At 41.0% G+C, this 19,062-nt stretch overlaps 1 protein-coding gene across 2 annotated transcripts in view; it reads left to right on the forward strand.

Moving 5' to 3' along the window:
- Positions 1 to 19,062, forward strand: part of PRICKLE1 (prickle planar cell polarity protein 1) — a 110,407-nt gene that overhangs the window by 34,515 nt on the left and 56,830 nt on the right. Inside the window, exon 1 of one of the 2 annotated variants that reach the window (XM_027595020.2) lies at positions 465 to 760. The exons of the other annotated variant lie outside the window; for it this stretch is intronic. The gene's annotated coding sequence lies outside the window, so the exon portion shown is untranslated. Of the gene's footprint in view, positions 1 to 464; positions 761 to 19,062 lie in introns of those variants that run through there. 2 annotated transcript variants of the gene reach the window in all.

Genomic DNA, 19,062 nt, shown 5'->3' on the forward strand with positions numbered 1-19,062 from the left:
ACCTTGGGAATCTTACTGATTTCTGTGACTTTCCCGCTTGTCCCTGCAACGGGGTTGGCCATACTGTAACTCACATTTGTGGGGCTAAGGGAGATTTCAACTGGTATCTCTCATACTTGACAAAACTCATCTTTTTCACCCGCACGCCATTCTGTAGGTTAAGGACCATCATAAGGGCTAGTTAAACATTACGGAACCAGAGTGGGAGTTTTTGGTGGGCTGGCGTGGTATGGGTCAGCTGCTTCGTACCAAATGGTTTTAAAAATTGAAAATCTTGCATTGCGTTGGTTAAAAACCGTGTGGTCTCTGCCCGTGAAATTAACCGAGCTCTAGCGTTGGACCCATCCAAAGGCAGAGGGTCTACTGCCTGCTTTTCCGAAGGGAGGATGTCCAAATAAACATCTCCTCCTCCCTTGGACCACACACAGAGAGGAGAAAGCCACTGGAGCTGTTGGCCCCTATGTGTGTGTTTCTCTTTGCTCTGCCCTCCTCCTCCTGTATTTATTTGCTACCGGACATTAGTGGCGCCCTTATTCCTCACAGGTGGATCAATATTTACAGCCATTGAGGGGAGACGTTGGTTCTTCTCTTCCCGTTCTGTAGGCTGCTGTTTTTCTGGGGCTCTTCACAGCTGCTAGCAGAGCTGCTGTTAGAATGACCAGGAGCTTTGAGAGATGGCCAGTTCAAAGGAATTCTGTTTGGAGCGCTCACAGCCGTCTTCCTGTTTGCTAGGAGAGGAAAATAACTCGGCTACACACAGGTAGGAGACCCAGAAGGCGGATATGTGGTTTACGGTAGACGTTTATTTCCCCATCTTTATTTTTTCTCATGATCGCCTCGACATTCTGATGTGTGATCACCACTATCTGTACAATTATAGTTATTTAATCTCTGTAAGTTTAAAATTGAAGGTTGCATAGGTGCATATTAACAAGGGTGGTGCTGATAAATAAGAAATAGGGGCAGCTGATCACAACAGCGTTTTTAAATTAATGAATGCGATTGGCTTTAATTATAAAAAAAATACATATGTCTAGCAGGCTTCCTCAATAAGCCTCTTTTATGCTGACTGTGGCACATTTTTCCTCAAATAATTGCAGAGCTCAGCTTTATCATTAAGCAGATGGTTTCTATTAATTCCCAAGGAAAGTAAATGATTGCAATTTACCAAATACTCAAAACTTTAAGATTTTGGAGTTCAGTCCTACAACTTCAGGCATGAATCTGTGTGTCATCCTTTTTTCAGGGAATGCAGAGGAGAGGAGCCCTTCTAACAACTTCATAACATCCCCCAGTTTAAATAGGGGCTTTGAAAGTCATTTTGAGAGTCCTCAATGCTGAATTAGAGCTAAATCCCTGTTTCCTGGCTGGTTCTAAATTTCCGTAGTGTTTTTGGTCTCTATTTTTGTTGTTTTGTTAGCGGAGAAGGGGTTGAAAATGTTCTAGATAAATTTGAGTGCCAGCTGAAAAGAGTCCAAAAACTGTAAATTCAGGTAGTACCACAGAGGTTATTTCTTTTAAACAAATGCTACGTTGATGTTTTGCCCTATCGGACAACACGTGTGAGATCATTTCATTGGCAGTTTCAAAGAGAAGATAAACTGGTGGAGAATATCCCCATGCAAGTCCACCCTCTCCCCCTGCCCCTAGTTTAGTTTATAAACTAAAATAAATTAGTTTATTTAATATAAACTAATGTTTGCAGGAGATTTCTTCAAACTTGTTGATTTTAAGCAAATAATATTGATTCCTCTCTTCATTTTATTTTTTTTAAGATTTTATTTATTTGACAGAGAGAGACAGTGACAGAGGGAACACAAGCAGGGGGAGTGGGAGAGGGAGAAGCAGGCTTCCCGCTGAGTAGGGAGCCCGATGCGGGGCTCGATCCCAGGACCCTGGGATCATGACCCGAGCTGAAGGCAGACGCTTAACAACTGAGCCACCCAGGCGCCCGTCATTTGCTTAACGAATTCTGGCTTGGGTGGGCTACCGTGTGCGAGGGGCTAGGGCTGGAAGGAGAAAGGATTGTGTCCCTGATTTCAAGGGCTTATGAAGCAGTTGAACCAAGGCAGTTCTATCAGATACCCAGACGGGCAGCACCTCAGTACATGGGCAGGTGTCAAGAAAGAATCAGAACAGAAATAGCACTGCCAAGCTAAGACCAGAAGGATGAATAGAAGCTTTCCAAGCTCTAGGCACGGTGGTGAGGGAAGAGGGTGTCAGAGAGGCCCCGAGGCGGGGTAGGTTCAGGGACCTCTCAGGTAATTAGACTTGGCCAGAATGCAAATTTTAAGGGAAGAGTGTTGGAAGCTCAGGTCAGACTGGTCGGCTAAGGCCAGGTAATGATGCCCTTTATGTCTTGCTAAGAGGAGTTAAGATTTTAATCCTATAGGTGATACTCTTTGAGGCAGCAGTCCAAAGAAAAGCTAGATTAGAGGAGGTGAGACGAGACTGGAGAAAGGAGTGAGCTGTCTCTTGCCAAACCTAGGGAAGAGAGAGCAAGGAGTCTGTGGTGACTTTTAGGTGTCCGGTTTAGACAGCTGTTGGACAAGGCATGTGCACTCTGGGAGAAAGGGACTGTGGGAGGAGAAAGCAGAGGCTGCCTTTGAGTCATGGAGAGTTGATGGTCAGTATGCAGGGGTGGGGGTGGAGGGTGAGGGGGGTACGCGGTCCCGGAGCGTAAAGGAGATCTGTGGCTTTGAGCCCTGGTAGGCCCTAACCTGGGAGCTCTGAGCGTGGCTCATGGAAGTGTAGCGAGACAGGCTTAACGGCGATGGGTATTTTAACCCTGGGCTCTTTGAACTGTTTGTTTTGTATTCACACAAACCCCTTCGGTGTGGATTCGGCTAGAGCTTGTGGGGCATGTACTCTTGCCCCCCCCCAAAGTTCAGCAGTGCACTTGGCGCCGCCCCGCGTGCCTGGGAACACCCAGAAATCAGGGCCGCTGGCAGGGGCCCGAGCCATTCATTTATGGTGCTCCTCGGATTTCTAACCTAGCTTCCTATGGGGCAGGCGGACGTTCTCTCTCCCTTCTTCTCATACCAAATCACAGAACCTTCCTAGATGCAGCTTGGCAGCCTTATCATTAGTTCAAACTGGAAATGGAGTTGGGACAGGACAGCACATTCTGTCTGAAATAACGACCTTCGTCTTCCTCGCCTCCTCTGCAAATACCGGCCTGTAGGGCCCAGTTCGGACCCCACCCCCTCCGTTTTTGACCACTGGCCCTGAAATTGGGCGTGCCCTGGCTCCTTGGAACTCAGTATTTGGCACCCCTTATTTGCCACTTAGCTTACGCTGCCTTGTGTACTAGGTTATTCTGGTGAGCATGGATACCTTATACTTTTTCTGGATTGAACCCTTCCTCATGGATTTAGCCTGTATTCTTCTCTTTGGGTCCTCTCCTCTTTTATTGTATGGTTATGCTTAGGAAGAACATAATAAATATTTTTGTGTGAAGATATTAGGGGATCTTAAAGATAATAGGATGCATTTTTTCCTACTACACAGACCGTGAGTGTTTAACGTTGATTTTCCTCTCTTACAAATTAAAATTTTCAGTTATAAACATAGCTGCCTTTATTAGAGACATAGTATTATTAATCTGAGAACCTTGGAAGTAGGTTTATCCAGTGTCCAGCTTTTCATCTGAATTGGCCTAAGAATAATAGCTGATGTTACTTGAGCATCACATACGTTAGCCCATCCAGTCTTTAAAAATAACATCATGAATTGGGTGCATTATTTTCTCCATTTTACAGATGGGGAATATGAGCCTTAAGGTAAGGAACCTGCCCAGAGACACACAGCTGTGAAGCAAGCGGCAGCGCTGGGGCATGTGTCCAGCTGGGGTCAGCTCCAACATCAAAGCCTGGGGTTCTATCCATTGCAATATGCTCAGGCTCTTGTGCATCCATTGCATTACATAATCTGCCCAAGGACCTTCTGGAAACCTGTTGCTAGCCTTATTTACAGATGATTAAATCTATCTGGCTCCCAAGCCTTTGCTTTGTCAACTGTACACCATTTCCTCTTATTAGCACTTGCTGGGAAGATGCCTCGGGTGCGGGTTTGAGGTAGCTCATCTCTAAGAACCTTCCCATTCTACGATTCTGTGTAATAAAAGCTAGATACGGGGCACCTGGGTGGCTCAGTCATTAAGCATCTGTCTTCCGCTTGGGTCATGATCCCAGAGTCCTGGGATCAAGCCCCGCGTTGGGCTCCCTGCTCAGCGGGAAGCCTGCTTCTCCCTCTCCCACTCCCCCTGCTTGTGTTCCCTCTCTCGCTGTGTCTCTCTCTGTCAAATAAATAAATAAAATCTAAAAAACAATAATAATAAAAGCTAGATATATCCAGGAAATACCATGACAATGAAATTATTCCAGCTACAGAAAGTAACCTGCTCTAGATTGCTTTTATTAGTGAGAATGCATGAATACTTGGAACCTACAGCTAATTATAAGGAACAAAAACAAAAATGTCGATTTTATTTTGTCGGACTATTCACACGTAATCGAAATGGCTCACTTGAATTTCTTTCTTTTCCCTTCTTGCAAAAGAGTTGAAATGCAGTGGAAGTGTAGGGCCCGAAGACAGACAACAACCAACCAAAGAAATAGAGTTCTTGGAAAATTCATTAAACATATTTTAGCCAGTAAATTTAAGAATTTTATTGCCTTGCTAGAAAACTCGTTGCTCACTGAAGTTGGCTTCAGAAATTCTTGAGTACTAAGCAGACGATTCACTACTTGGAAGGGCCCCAAGTGAAGAAGAATATGTAGTTCTTCCATTAATTTTTGCCTCAGATATTCCCGAAAGCTGGATAGTACAGTGTCCACAGTAAGTCAGGTGAAAAATTCCTTCCATGGCATGAATCTGTTTTTATTTAACTTGTGTTAATGTCCACTACTCCTATTTTGTCTCTATGTAACATAGTTTTGTCTGCGATTGATTACCAGTACATTTCAAATTTATGTATACTGTGATTTAATTAATCTTACCCTTAAGCAGTGTATTTTGAGACCTATTAATGAGGTGGGAGTCTTTTCAAATTTTTCATAATTCATACATCCTTTTTGGGGGGGGGGGCTTGGCATCAAACTTTGAAATTCTGCAAGGCAAAAGGCTGAGTTCTGAGCCTACAGGACTCCAAGGAAGATCTCCCATATATCTTCAGGCCCCGCTTGCTTATTAATGTTTAGAAAAGATTACTTTCTTAAACCTAAATTCTTCTTTCCTCTACTGCTGATTAAGAATGTACTTGAAAAATATTTTTTGGCTGTAGAAATTTTTTACTGAGTCATTCAAATTAGTTTCATGACAGTCCTTTAAAAAATATTTTAATATGTTGAATTTTAACGTTTTCCAAGAACAATTTAGTATATGTGACTTTGGGAGATGATGTATTTCTCCAGCCTTCTGCTCAGTGCGTACTTGCTATGAGAAACTGCAGAATGAATCCTGGCTTTGTGCTTTTGGGTGTCTGTGTCATTCATCCAGTGACACTCAACGAATATCTTTAAAGCCTCCTAATTGTGCTAGTTGCTGTGAGAATTCAGTGTGGTAGCCCTAGGAATTTATACCTATTTCTCCTCCAAAGCAAGACACGGGAAAAACAGCTCATCTTCATCTATTATAATGGGAAGTCAGAGATAATGACTAAAAATTTTAAATTATTTAGACATATGGAGGTAAGTATCAGAAGGAATATCTACAAAGGTTAAACGTGGTTGACTCCAGGGGCACCTGGGTGGCCCAGTGGGTTAAGCTTCTGCCTTTAGCTCAGGTCATGATCTCAGGGTCCTGGAATTGAGCCCCATGTCAGGCTCCCTGCTCAGCGGGGAACCTTCTTCTCCCCTCCCCATGCTCTCTCTCTCACACACACTCTCTCTCTCTCAAATAGAGAAATAAAATATTTAAAAGAAAAAGTGGTTGACTCTGGTGACCAAACCACTACTGTTTCTGTTTTAAGCCTTTTAGCACTGTTTTATTCTTAAAAACAATTGCATATATATTACTTTTTTTAAAATAAAAAAAAAATGTTAACACGTAACTAATTTTACCAGATGGTTAGCATTGTTCTTCGAGTTCTGGGTAGAGATTGAATCCCATCCTTATCCTGATGCAATCCCCTATCCAGCAAAGGGCCTGCACCATCTTACTTGGAGAGTAGAGTAACTCCATCTTTACCTGGAGTTAGGCCCGTGAATGTAACACTGGGGGACAAGAGTGGGGAGATTTTGCCTCACTGGATTCACAGCCCAAATAATGAACATTGCAGAAGGATTGTAGTTGGTAGACTACAAATACTACATAAAAAATAACTTGAAAATAGAAAAGATATTGAGGAATAGGGTATTGACACAATACCAAAAAATTACATCTACTAACCATTAGTAAAGGAAAAAAAAAAACCTTATAATGGAGAAATCTGGTGCTCACCAATTTAACCAAGTGATTTCTCCTAAATTCAGTAGTAATGGGACAGTCTGATACGTTCTTTGGTGTGAAGCAATATGAAGTGTACAACATCACCAATGAGATCTTTTTTCCAAGAATTTTTTAACCTGATGCAATCAACAGGAAATAGAAGGGCTCGCAGAATATAACAGACAGTATAAGGAAACAACCAAATCTAGAACATGGGCCCTTCTACAAGACAACTCTTCTGACTCTTCAAAAAGTCATTGTCATTTGAAAAAACAAAAATGGGGACACTATTCTAGACTGAAAAGACTGAAGAGACATTATGACCAGCTGGAATATACAGCCTTCAATGGATTCTGGCCGGGGGGGGCAGGGCGGGGGGGGGGAGCTGCTATTGAACTGTTTTTAAAACAAATGGAAAATTTTGAATAGAGGCTTGGAAAACCCTAGTTTTGTGAGCTTACTTGCTTTGACAGTGTAGACAAATAAAAGCAAGAGCCGCAAGAGCCATATCTTGGTGAAATCTAGCATAACTAGTTCCTTTCTGGAACTTTCCTCACACTCTGCCCGTGGAAAGACAGGAGTATAGCTTCCAGAGCTGCCACCTACTTGGTTGCTGATGTCTCCTGGACACACCGTCTTCCTCTCAGCTCTTCATTTTCTTGGTAATGTAAACTAACTACACTAACCTCATGAGGACGTGTTCAGCTGAGTTGTGGTACGACCAGATGGGAATGTGCTGTATGGACGTGAAGCTTCAAGCCTGTTTCTCTTACTGGCTCCAGACTCCCCACACCCTATGACTGGAGCAGGACATGGATTCTCTTTTACTGACTAGTACTGTTGTAAACATCTTCAACATGGACATGGCCACTGCTCTCCCTTCAGAGAAAGGTCAACCTGATGTGGGAAGTGTGCACAGATCATCCCTTGTCACCTGGCTGCTGATACACAGCCGCTGTGGCTGGTGACAGGAGTTTGACCAGCCTTTGTGGCTGTTGCTGGGACCACTGTCTCTTCTCCCCAATGAGGAAAATGGTTCTTGCTCTACCTCAGCCAGTTCTACTCTCAGTAAGAAAAGAGAGGAGTTGGCACAATTCTTGGATAGGCAACAACCAAACTAGGTAATTAAAGACAAAAACAATGCTCTTTTTGACCTGAATAAGTAAAAAATGTCCTCTGTACAATGTAAATTATACATTTAGTTGCCAACCTCTGCTTCGTTCTGGGTTGTCCAGACCTTACTTCACCAACTCCATGACTTAGTTGTCTTCTAGAAGAGTGCATCTTATGTTGTTGACTGTATCTGGATGTTAATATATACCTTGAAATTATACTTCGGTGTCTTTGAGTTTTTATTATTTTTTACTTATTTTGTAAGTTTGTACCTGTTCATCCCCTTCACCTATTTTCCCCACCCTCCCACCCCCTCCCCTCTGGGGACCACCAGTTTGTTCTCTGTATTTATGAGTCTGTTCCTGTTTTGTTTGGTTTTATTTTGGATTCCACATATAAGTGAAATCATATGGTATTTGTCTTTCTTTGTCTGACTTATTTTACATAGCATATACCCTCTAAGTCCATCCATGTTGTCATAAATGGCAATATTTCATTCCTTTTTATGGCTGAGTAGTATTCTGTTGTATATGTGTACCACATCTTCTTTATCCATTCATCTATTGATGGACATTTGGGCTGCTTCCAGATCTTGACTATTGTAAATAATGCTGCAACAAACATAGGATGCATATATTTTCAAATTAGTGTTTTCATTTTCTTTGGGTAAATAGTCAGAAGTGGAATTACTGGATCAAATGGTATTTTCACTTTTCATTTTTTGAAGAACTTTCATGCTGTTTTCCATAGTGGTTTCATCAATTTATACAGGGTTTCCTTTTCTCCGTATCTTTGCTAATACTTGTTATTTCTTGTCTCTTTGATTCTAGCCATTCTGACAGGTGTAGGGTGATACCTCATTTAGGTTTTGCATTTCTCTAATGATTAGTGGTGTTGAACACCTCTTCATGTGTCTGCTGGCCATCTGTATCTCTTCTTTGGAAAAAGGTCTATTCAGGTTCTCTCCCCATTTTAATATCAGATTATTTGTTTTTTTGGGTGCTGAGTTGTAGGAGTTCTTTATATATTTTGGATGTTAACCCATTATTAGATATATCATTTGCAAATATCTTCTCCCATTCAGTGGGTTGCTTTTTCATTTTGTTGGTTTCCTTTGCCTGAGGAGACATACCCAGAAAAATGTTGCTAAGGTCTATGTCTAAGAGATCACCACCTACATTTTCTTTTAGGAGTTTTATGGCTTCAGGTCTTACATTTAGGTTTTTAATCCATTTTGAGTTTATTTTTGTGTAAGGTGTAAGAAAGTGGTCCAGTTTCATTCATTTGCATCTAGCTGTCTGGTTTTCCCAGCACCGTTTATTGAAGAGACTGTCTTTTCTCCTGTGGTATATTCTTGCCTCCTTTGTCATAGATTAATTGACCATATGAGTATGGGTTTGTTTCTGGGCTCTCTATCCTGTTGCATTGACTTATGTGTCTGTTTTTGTGCCAGTACCACACTGTTTTGATTACTGTAGCTTTGTCATATATCTGAAAATCTGGGATTATGATACCTCCAGCTTTGTTCTTTCTCAAGATTGCTTTGGCTGTTGTGGTTCCCTACAAATTTTAGGATTACTCCTTCTACTTCTGTGAAAAATATTATTGGTATTTTGATAAGGATTACCTTGAATCTGTAGATTGCTTGGGATATTTTGACGTATTAATTCTTCCAGTCCATGAGCATGGAATATCTTTCCATTTGTTCGTTCTTACCAATTTGGATGTCTTTTATTTCTTTGTCTTGTCTGATTGCTGTGGATAGGACTTCAAAACTGTGTTGAATAAAAGTGATGAGGGTGGACATCCTTTTCTTGTTCCAGATTTTAGAGTAAAAGCTTTTTAATTTTTAAAATTTTTTTCTTCATGAATATTGTGTACTTGTCATATATGGCCTTTTTTATGTTGATATGTTCCATTTACACTCACTTTGAATCATTTTATCTCTGAATGGGGGCTATAGAACAATTCTAGGTGAACAGATAATATACTTGTTTTTAAAAACCAAATCCCCAAATACCTCTTTCATTTCTTAAATAGATATTTTGTATATCTTAAGGGAAGATTTCTAAATACAAACACAAAGTAAAGGGTCTTAAAGGGGTATGATAGGGATGAAGGAAAATATTTCATGGCCACTGAGCTATGATAAATCCCTTTCAGATCTAATAAAAATAATTAATGTTTATTTAAAGCTTACTGCTAAGTACTTGCTTATTGTTATATCATAAGGTCAGTATTGCATTTAGTGCTCCCAGCAACCTTAGTCTCATTCCCATTTTATAGATGAAGAAACCGAGTCTTAAAGAAATAGCTAATTTTCCTCAGGCCCACATGATGAGGTGGCCGAGTGGAGAATTAGTATGCAGGCAGCAACTCCAGACCCAGGTTCTCAGCCATCAGCCTGCCATCTTTCTCTCAGAGCTGTTTACTCTCCTCCTGGGGGAAAAAATGCTGTCCTTGAGTTACCCTCCCAAAGTGAAGTGGGAGTGTGAGGAATCTTAGCACAAACTTGTACTGGCTTAGGTTATGTAGCAAAAATAAAAGTACTGATTTAACTCTTAAAACATTTCCATCTTATAATTTGTCCAACAAGATCTTAAACAAAACCAGGGAGGTTTGTAATGTACACACAGTACAATCCTGATGAACTTGACTAGGTGGAATGATTTTATGTTATATTAATCGTAGTTGAGTTTCTCCTCACATCAGCTAGAATGGCAACTGGAAGAGATATCAAATATTCTTCTCTAGGACATTGGATTGTAATTAAAGAGCTCTGTTCCACTGCTTCTTTAACTTTCTCTGAAGTCCAAAATCAAAACCAGAACTCTAGCATACTTGACATTTCTTTCAGTCTTGTGCATTAATAAAACTCTTTTTCTTGTTGCTTTGTAAGGAATACATTTTAGAAAGACACAAAGGGCTCTTATTTCCTTAAAAACTGAATGCATAAACATGTGACTTTTAAATACAAAAATGACTGACCTTTTAAACTTAACTACAAAGTTCTTAATAACATTACAAATAGTGATTGCTGAAATTTCTGGAAAAATGGAAATTGCTGATAGAAAGCTATGGTAAGAATTTATAGAGGTGCCTGCTCATACCACAACAACTGTCAGCTGTCCCATAGAAAAGGTTGCTCAGTATTTTCAGGGTAGGATGGAAGGTCCCAGTAACATAAAGACACACTTAAAACTTCTGATTGTATTGTTTTCTAAGTATTTTAATCATTTTCTAATTTTAAGATAAAGCTTGGCTATTCAGTTGTTTGTAATGATGGAAGATTATTTAGCGGGTCCCTTCAGTTAGATATACATTCTATATTTTTTCTCGACTATTTCTTAAATTATTTTAAGTATATATACTGTATATAATTTACAATTCATTTTAAAGCCATTAAAAAGGATGAATTCCCATGTGTTTTTCTTGAAGTTGACATAATATAGCTACCAGTATCTTACTTTTAAGAATTTGAAGGCATTAAATGTCTAGGTTAAAGATCTAATGTCTTTTAAGAAGAAAAAGAAAGTGTATTTATATGTAACACTGAAGCAGTTTTTACCAAATGTCATGTACCATAGACAGGAAAACTGACTCCTCATGCAGCCCTGCATTCTGCAGTCCATGATGAGAGATGTGAAGAAGAAGAAGATATGGTGCTCTCTCCTAAGGAGTTTAAAACCTAATTGGAAAGACAAAAAATCATATACATTAAACTGTTAAACTATTAGGACACTAAAACTTGCAATATTAACTGTAGTATTGAGCTGGAACCTTAATACTCCCATACTTCAAGTGTGGTCCTCAAACCGGGAGCAGTCCTGCTTGGGGTTTATTAGGACTATAGAATCTCAGACTCCACCCTTGACCTACTGTATTGGAATCAGCATTTTAGCAAGATCCCCAGGTGAATACTATGCATATTAAAGTTTGAGAAACACTGAGCTAGAATAATGCAAGCAGAGTGTTTTAGCCCCATCGCACTGTCCAATAGAACTTTCGGCAGTGATGGAAATAGTCTTTTTTTTTTTTTGCTATCCAATGTGATAGCCACTAGCTTATGTGGCTTTTGAGCAGTTGAAATGTAGGTAGTGCAGCTGAGGCACTGAATTTTTAATTCTAAATCTGAATTTAAGTAGCCACCTGGGGCTAGTGGCTACCATTTTGGGCAGTGCAGGAGGAGAACACCGGATTAAGAATCAAAATAATACTGTTTCAACACACGCTATCCACTATATGGACCACCTTTTCATCTGTAGATGATTATATGGATTAGGTGATCTCACAGTTTTTATTTTAGTATAACTGTCTCAAGACTGTCTCTGTGGAAAGAACGTTTCTTTGAACAACCAAGTCTTGACATGCCATTTTTAGAGTACATTCTGGGCGGAGTCATCAAGGCAGGAAGGAATGAAGGATGGATTTACTAATTAGTGGCTCCACAAAGGAGGAGAGCATGGTTTGATAATGAGCACATAAGAAATATTCAGAAAATGTCTTGTCCCCTGTTGTATCCCTAAGGCCTAGATCACTGTCTGGTACATGGTAAACACTCACTAAATACTTGTTGCGTGAATGAATATGATGGTTAAATGAATATGATGGTTAAATGAATACTCAAAGAACCAAACAGAGCTGTTATTCAAGTCCATTAGATTTGGTCTGTATTACTGGGTTTTCGGTGTATTCTGTTTTGTTTTTTGTTCCTTGGTAAATTTGTTCAAGAATAGTCTCACCTCAGAGCAAAATTGAGATCATTCAGTAGGCATATTTGTGTTGAGTGAGGTGTCTTAATTTAACAGCATCCTAAATAAGATCTTTATGTTGAGATTTTGTAAATATAAGGACTAAAAAGAGGGGTGGCTGGCTGGCTCAGTCAATGGAGCATGTAACTCTTGATCTTGGGGTTGTGAGTTTGAGCTCCGCAGTGGGTGTAGAGATTACTTTAAAATAAAATCTTAAAAAAAAAGAAAAGAAAGAACTGAGAAGAAGCAAAACAACTCTATAAGTGGATACATATAATTTTACCAGTTGATTTAAGCATTGCTAATCATATGTATACTTTCCAGTACCACCGTCCCCATTAAAAAATTGATTACATTTTCCATGATTTGGGCATGAAACTTCATGAGTCTTCCTGGCAGACAGGGCAAGAGACGTGCACAGGTGTGTACCACATAAGGAAGAGGTTCGAGAGACAAAAGGGTGGGCAGGAGAACAGGAAGAGGTAGAAGAAGACAGTGGGGCTCAGGGGCTGTTGAGGCAACCTGCACATCAGATGGCCCATGGGAGCTGGTGGCACCTCAGCCAGGTGCACAGAGTTCAGGAACTCGGGAGAGGGGCCTTCTGCATGTATGTTCAGGGGTTCAGGAGAGAGCGTTCCTGTGTGAGAACTAAGCAAGGTAGCAGGGCCCAGAGAACTCCCAGTGCTGAGGACTGGGGCAGGGAGGGAGGCAGATCCTGGAGCTCTTGCTTAGTTCCTGGGCACCAGAGCCTGAGCTTGGGAGGACGGTCGACGTCCAGCCTCACTAAGGACATTGCTGGATATAGAATCAATCTGGGGAAAATACAGTCACTGGTCAGGAGGAGACATTAGCCACGGGGACCTCAGGCTGGGAAAGGCCAAGAAAAGTTCCCAGAGCTGATGTAGTTTTGTAGTGGCTAGAGGCATTGTTGATACTGGCCCTCTTGTGGTGTCCTTCCTTAACATTCTGTCCTCAGTTTCCTGGATTGATTTCTTTCTTTAGCAACTTCATTTCTGGAGATAGACCAGAGTGTACTTAGATCCCCTTAGTTCCAGTTTTAGGTCTTTCTGCTCATGGTACAGCTACTAATGCTGAGCGTTCATCTTTCAGATCTCCTTATCTTTTGACCTCTGCGCGATTGAACCTTTCATGTTACAGTTCAGTGGAAGAGGCTTCTGTCTAGACCAGAGAACCAAGAGATTTCTTTTTAATCAGGTGCTGCTTTTACCGCACTGGGTTCAGTGTGTAGGTAAATCAGGATGCAGTCATGCTAACCTGTGCCTGCTGCCTCTGCCCTCCCGAGGAGCTGATGGGCTCGCAGGAGGAAAGGGGCCATGTTTGCTTGGGTGTTCCTGCAGCTAGCACAAGTATGACTCACCTCGAGCAGCCAGGAAGTATGCACCCGCATTTCCACATCATCAGCTGCCTGCCTCCAAGGAGGAAGAGGAGTAGTTTCACTCCAGCTGCTGGCTTGCCCAGACAGTTTTTCCAAAAGCCATAGAATTGAGGATCTTTCTGGCCACCCTTCTGCCACGTTGGCTAACACTGGGCTTACTTTGACCGTCATGTCTCTCCACTCTGCTCTGCCTCTGATCCATAAGCGGGTCCCTTGTGGTTGAAAATCCAAGTCAAAATGGCTTCTCTGAGAAATAATTTGTTGGTTCATTCAACCGAAAAGTTTAGAAGTAAAGCTTGCTTCTGGCGTGTTTGAATCCATGTGCTCAGTGATTCCTAAAGATGCCATCTCTTCATCTCTAGGCATATTTCCCTCCTGTACTGGATTCATTCTCAGACAGCATTGTCCAACATGGAGGCAGGTGTGCATACCAGCAGCTGTAACTTTATATCTCTCTCGGTAGTCCAGGAAAGTCCCAGATCGAGCTCATATGCCATCAGTCATACCATCTCTGAACCAGTTACTGGCCAAGGGGGTGGAATGTTCCCGGTGCCTCGCTTTGAAGGGTCATCTGCTCTGTTCTAAAGCCAACAGTGAGGTTTGCCCCACTAAAACCACCACAGAGTGAGAGTGGGGAAGGCGCATGTTCCCAAAGAAAATTGTTTTCACTAGGAAAAAGGAAAATGGATGTCAGGAAGACAAAAACCATAGATCTCTACTACAGTATGCTCCACACATTTCTTTGTCCTTCCTCTGTGGTTTAGACGTGAGTGAATTTGGTCTTTAAAGTCCCAGAAGGTAGTTTATCCTTCTGGGAATATAAATCTCAGTTTCTTTGTTTTTTCCAGTATCCTCTTTCAAAAAACTGCTCCTTTCCCCCACAGCTCTGGGGGCAGCAGACCACAGGATGTAAAACTTGGAAGGAGAGGCAGTCCAACAAAGAGGGTAAGAACTCTTTTGTCAGCAGCTCCCAGCCCTGCCCTTTATAAGTCATGTCACCCCAGACAAGTTACTAACCTCTTAGGCACTTAATAATAGTTACCTCAAAGGGCTGCTCTAAGGAGTTAATCCATTATTATGTCTGAAGCTTTTAGCCTATGTCTGGCTTATTGAAAATGCTTACCACATTTTATCTGTTGCTACTGTTGTTAATAATCGTAATAAAAGCCTTGGCTAGCACACGGTTGCTGGCACCCCAGCTGAAATGGCTCCGGCATTCTTCCCTTACCGTACCAGCCAGCACTGGGCTTGCTGAACTCACCTGAGCCCCCATCTGCCCTGGGTCAGCACATGCACCTCTGTGGGAAGGCGTTTCTTCCTACTGGCTGCCTCTCATCCATCAGATCTCCTCAGTGGGGTTGTCCTTTGGCGATGGAGAGGCCTTTCCTGACCACCCCTCATCCCCTGCCAAGTTCTGACCTATTGTTTTCTTTTTCTTTTTTTTTTTTTTAAGATTTTATTTGGCAGAGAGAGAGAGAGAGAGAATGAGCAGGGGGGAGGGGCAGAGGGAGAGGGAGAAGCAGGCTTCCCGTGGAGCAGCGAGCCCGATGCGGGACTCGATCCCAGGACCCTGGGATCATGACCTGAGCCAAAGGCAGACGCTTAACGACTGAGCCACCCAGCCGCCCCCAACCTATTATTTTCTTTCATAGCTCCGTCTTCTTTTCCTTTACTGTCCTTACCACCATCTGTCATTATTTTTGTATTTTTGTGTACTTCTACTGACTCAAAGCCCCACTTTATGCAATAAGTAGGAACTAAGTGAATATTTCTGAATAAAATCAGTTAATCTCAAATGATTTTTACTTCAAGGTCCCGGGAACTCCATTGAGGATACAGTGAGGAACTCCAGAATAGCGACAGTGCACTGCTAGGGATAGGGGGATATTGAGACCGAAGTTTGAAGGAAGGTGGGCTAGTTTTTCTTTTCTTTTTTTTTTTTTATATTTTATTTATTTATTTGACAGAGAGAGACACAGCGAGAGCAGGAACACAAGCAGGGGAAGTGGGAGAGGGAGACGCAGGCTTCCTGCCGAGCAGGGAGCCCGACGCGGGGCTCGATCCCAGGACCCCGGGATCATGACCCGAGCCGAAGGCAGACGCTTAATGACTGGGCCACCCAGGCGCCCGGTGGGCTAGTTTTTCTGAAGAGCCTTTTGTGTGTGTGTTGGGGGAGGAAGGAGCGACACGATGAAGAAGATCAGCAGGATAAGATCTCCGCAGTGTCAGGCAGATGCCAGGCATGCAACATCTACTTCAACTTAGTCTCACATTTTCCAAGTGGATTTTGTCTGTATTTAGCATCTTTGCCAATTTTATGTATTTTCTCTCTTTTTTTGTACAATTTGAGAATATAAGGAGGTGTAGGTCATGTTGCCTATTTATTATACAATTCCCCAAGTACTTTGAATGGAAACGTTATAAATAATGGCTATTTATAATTGTTGTCTAGACTTCACAAACAGTTATTTAACAGGCAATGAAATAATTTACTCACAGTTCTTATACTATAATTACACACACCACATTTAAGGGGCAAATGTTAGGGCTTGTGCTGAAAATACAAGTCTTGTTCATAGTGGTGAATGATTCTCTATGGACAATGAAATTTGTATTCACTACTATGAAATACAGAACAAATTCACTTTTCAGGGATCACGTTCTTAGAGTGGAATGTCTAAAGTCATAAACTTAATTGATCAATCTAATCAATGCTGATAGAAGGATATTAACAGAGTCATTTATGAACTTCAAAATAATACAGGTTTATTGTCAAACATGTAGAAAATACAGGAAAGAAAAAAGAAGAGAACAACTATAATCCTGCTTCCCAGAAGAACACTGTAAACATTTTGGTGTATACCCTCCTATGCTTTTTTTCTCCTACTCATGAATTTTTCAGGCATACAATTTAAATCATACTGTACATATGTCATATAATGTTTTTTAAATTTTAATATATTATTAATGATTTTCTAGCCCTAAACATTGTCTGTAGCTGCACTGTTCAATACTACAACCCCGAGAAACATGGGCTGTTGAGCACTAGGATGGTGGCTAGGTAGATTAAGATGCGCTATGAGTATACAACCGTACCAGATTCCAGAGGCACAGAAAGGAGAATATCTCATTATTAATTTTTATATTGATTACATGTTGCAATATTGAGTTAAGTAAAATGTATTAATAAGTTAACTTCAGTGGTTTCTTTTTACTTTTTTCAGTGTGCCTACTGGAAAATTTAAAATTACAAATCTTCACATTCTCTTTCTGTTGGACAGCACTGGTTCTATGGCATCATTTTATAGCTGCGTGATTTTATGTTACATGAATATAGTTATTTAACCAGTTCTTAATCAGTTCATTACATTGAATCTTCAGGTCACTTCTTATTTTTCAGTACTAAAATTACTTTCTGAACAGCCTATACACAAAATCCTCTTGCATACCTCTGATTGTTACCTTAGGATTTACTGCTAGAGGTAGAATCGCGGGGAGAGTGGAAATTTTTAAATGAGAGATGATGTTACAAATGAAGAAATAAGAAGTAAAAGGGGTGCCTGGGTGGCTCAGTCTGTTAAGCGTCTGCCTTAGGCTCAGGTCATGATCTCCAGGTCCTGGGATCGAGCCCTGCATGGGGCTCCCTGTTCAGTGGGGAGCCTGCTTCTCTCTCTGCCCCTCCCCCTGCTCCTGTGATCTGTGCTCACTCTCTTTCTCAAATAAATAAATAAATAAAATCTTGTAGCTTTTTTTTTTTTAAGATTTTATTTATTTGACAGAGAGAGAGCAAGAGAGGGAACACAAGCGGGGGGAGTGGGAGAGGGAAAAGCAGGCTCTCTGCAGAGCAGGGAGCCCGATGCGGGGCTCGATCCCAGGACCCTGGGATCAGGACCCGAGCCGAAGGCAGACGCTTAACGACTGAGCCACCCAGGCGCCCCAAATAAATAAAATCTTGAAAGACAAAGAAAGGAAGGAAGGAAGGAAGGAAAGAAAGAAAGGAAGAAGTAATGCTCTTGCTTCTTATTATTGGAGTTATTTTCCTTGTAGAGAAAGATATGATTCTCATTAGCAATTGCTCATTTTACATTGACTCAAAAAACACCTATAACAACTCTATTCAAATTAATTTAATTTAGCTGTGACTAAGTTTTTGAAAAGTCTGCTCTGAATTTTCATGTTTTATGTGAATTGCAAAGTATTAAGGGCTAGAATTCGACATTATACTCCCTCCTAAATTAAAACACATGCACTTAAGTTGTTGATTGTAGACATAACTGAAATTGAAAAGATTCACAGTGTATAGATTTCGAAACCTTTCTGATTTGTCTTTGTAATACTGTCATGGGGTGGGGATGAACTTAAAAGATCATTTATCTGAGGTCCAACATATTTGATTTATTATTTTGCGTAGAGGTATAACCGAACACTATTTAACAGTATTTATCATTGCATATTAAAAGCAAAGCCTTAGGATATTTAGCAGTAGGGCATATATTTTTACTTTTCTTGTAATATTAACTGGATAAAATACACTGAAGTTTTTGCATCACATGGCCAGTAGAGCCTCTGTAAAACCTTCCCTCCTTCCTTCCTTAGGATTATTGCATTTTGTATTTTTCTCAGGTATCTCGGGGATTCTGAGGGAAAATGTCAGGAACCTCCAGGAGTTGCTGAACCCTCTTCCTCATCCCCTGGGTATTATTGAAGAAAATGCCAGTTCAAGGAATAGAGCTTATGTTTGACTCAATAATTTAGCATTGTTGAGGATTTATTGAACCAAATAGTGACTTGAATATAATTTAGGGGGAACGATTCATGGCGTTCTAAAGTATAAAATGAAGAGTTTCTGGTTCTCTGTCAGTGTTTAATTTAAAATAATAAATAACAGGGGCGCCTCGGTGGCTTAGTTGGTTAAGCGTCTGCCTTCAGCTCAGGTCATGATCCTGGGGTCCTGGGATCGAACCCCACATCAGGCTCCCTGTGCAGAGGTGAGCCTCTTTCTCCCCCTCTGCTCCCCGCTGCTCATGTGCTCTCTCCCACTCTATCTCAAATAAATAAATAAAATCTTTAAAATAAAATGATAAATTACATTGTCCACCAATGGAAGAAGAGGAAAGAAAAATCCATGATGTAATCCCACTTGGAAATTCTTCCTTTTTCCTGACTTTGGGTCTAAAGAATTTGAAGAATCAGCCTCCCCATCTCGTAGCAGAAATTCCAAGCTGCACTTTTCTCCTTACGAGTGAGAATAGAAGACTAATTTTCAAAAGAATAGTATTCAGAACCACACACACAAAAAGAACTATTACTTCCTAAAGATAATGTTGTATGACAGTCTACCATCTATACATTTTGGATTATTATTTAGTTGCT

This window comes from Zalophus californianus, chromosome 9, assembly GCF_009762305.2.
Source record: "Zalophus californianus isolate mZalCal1 chromosome 9, mZalCal1.pri.v2, whole genome shotgun sequence".
Lineage (NCBI taxonomy): Eukaryota > Metazoa > Chordata > Mammalia > Carnivora > Otariidae > Zalophus > Zalophus californianus.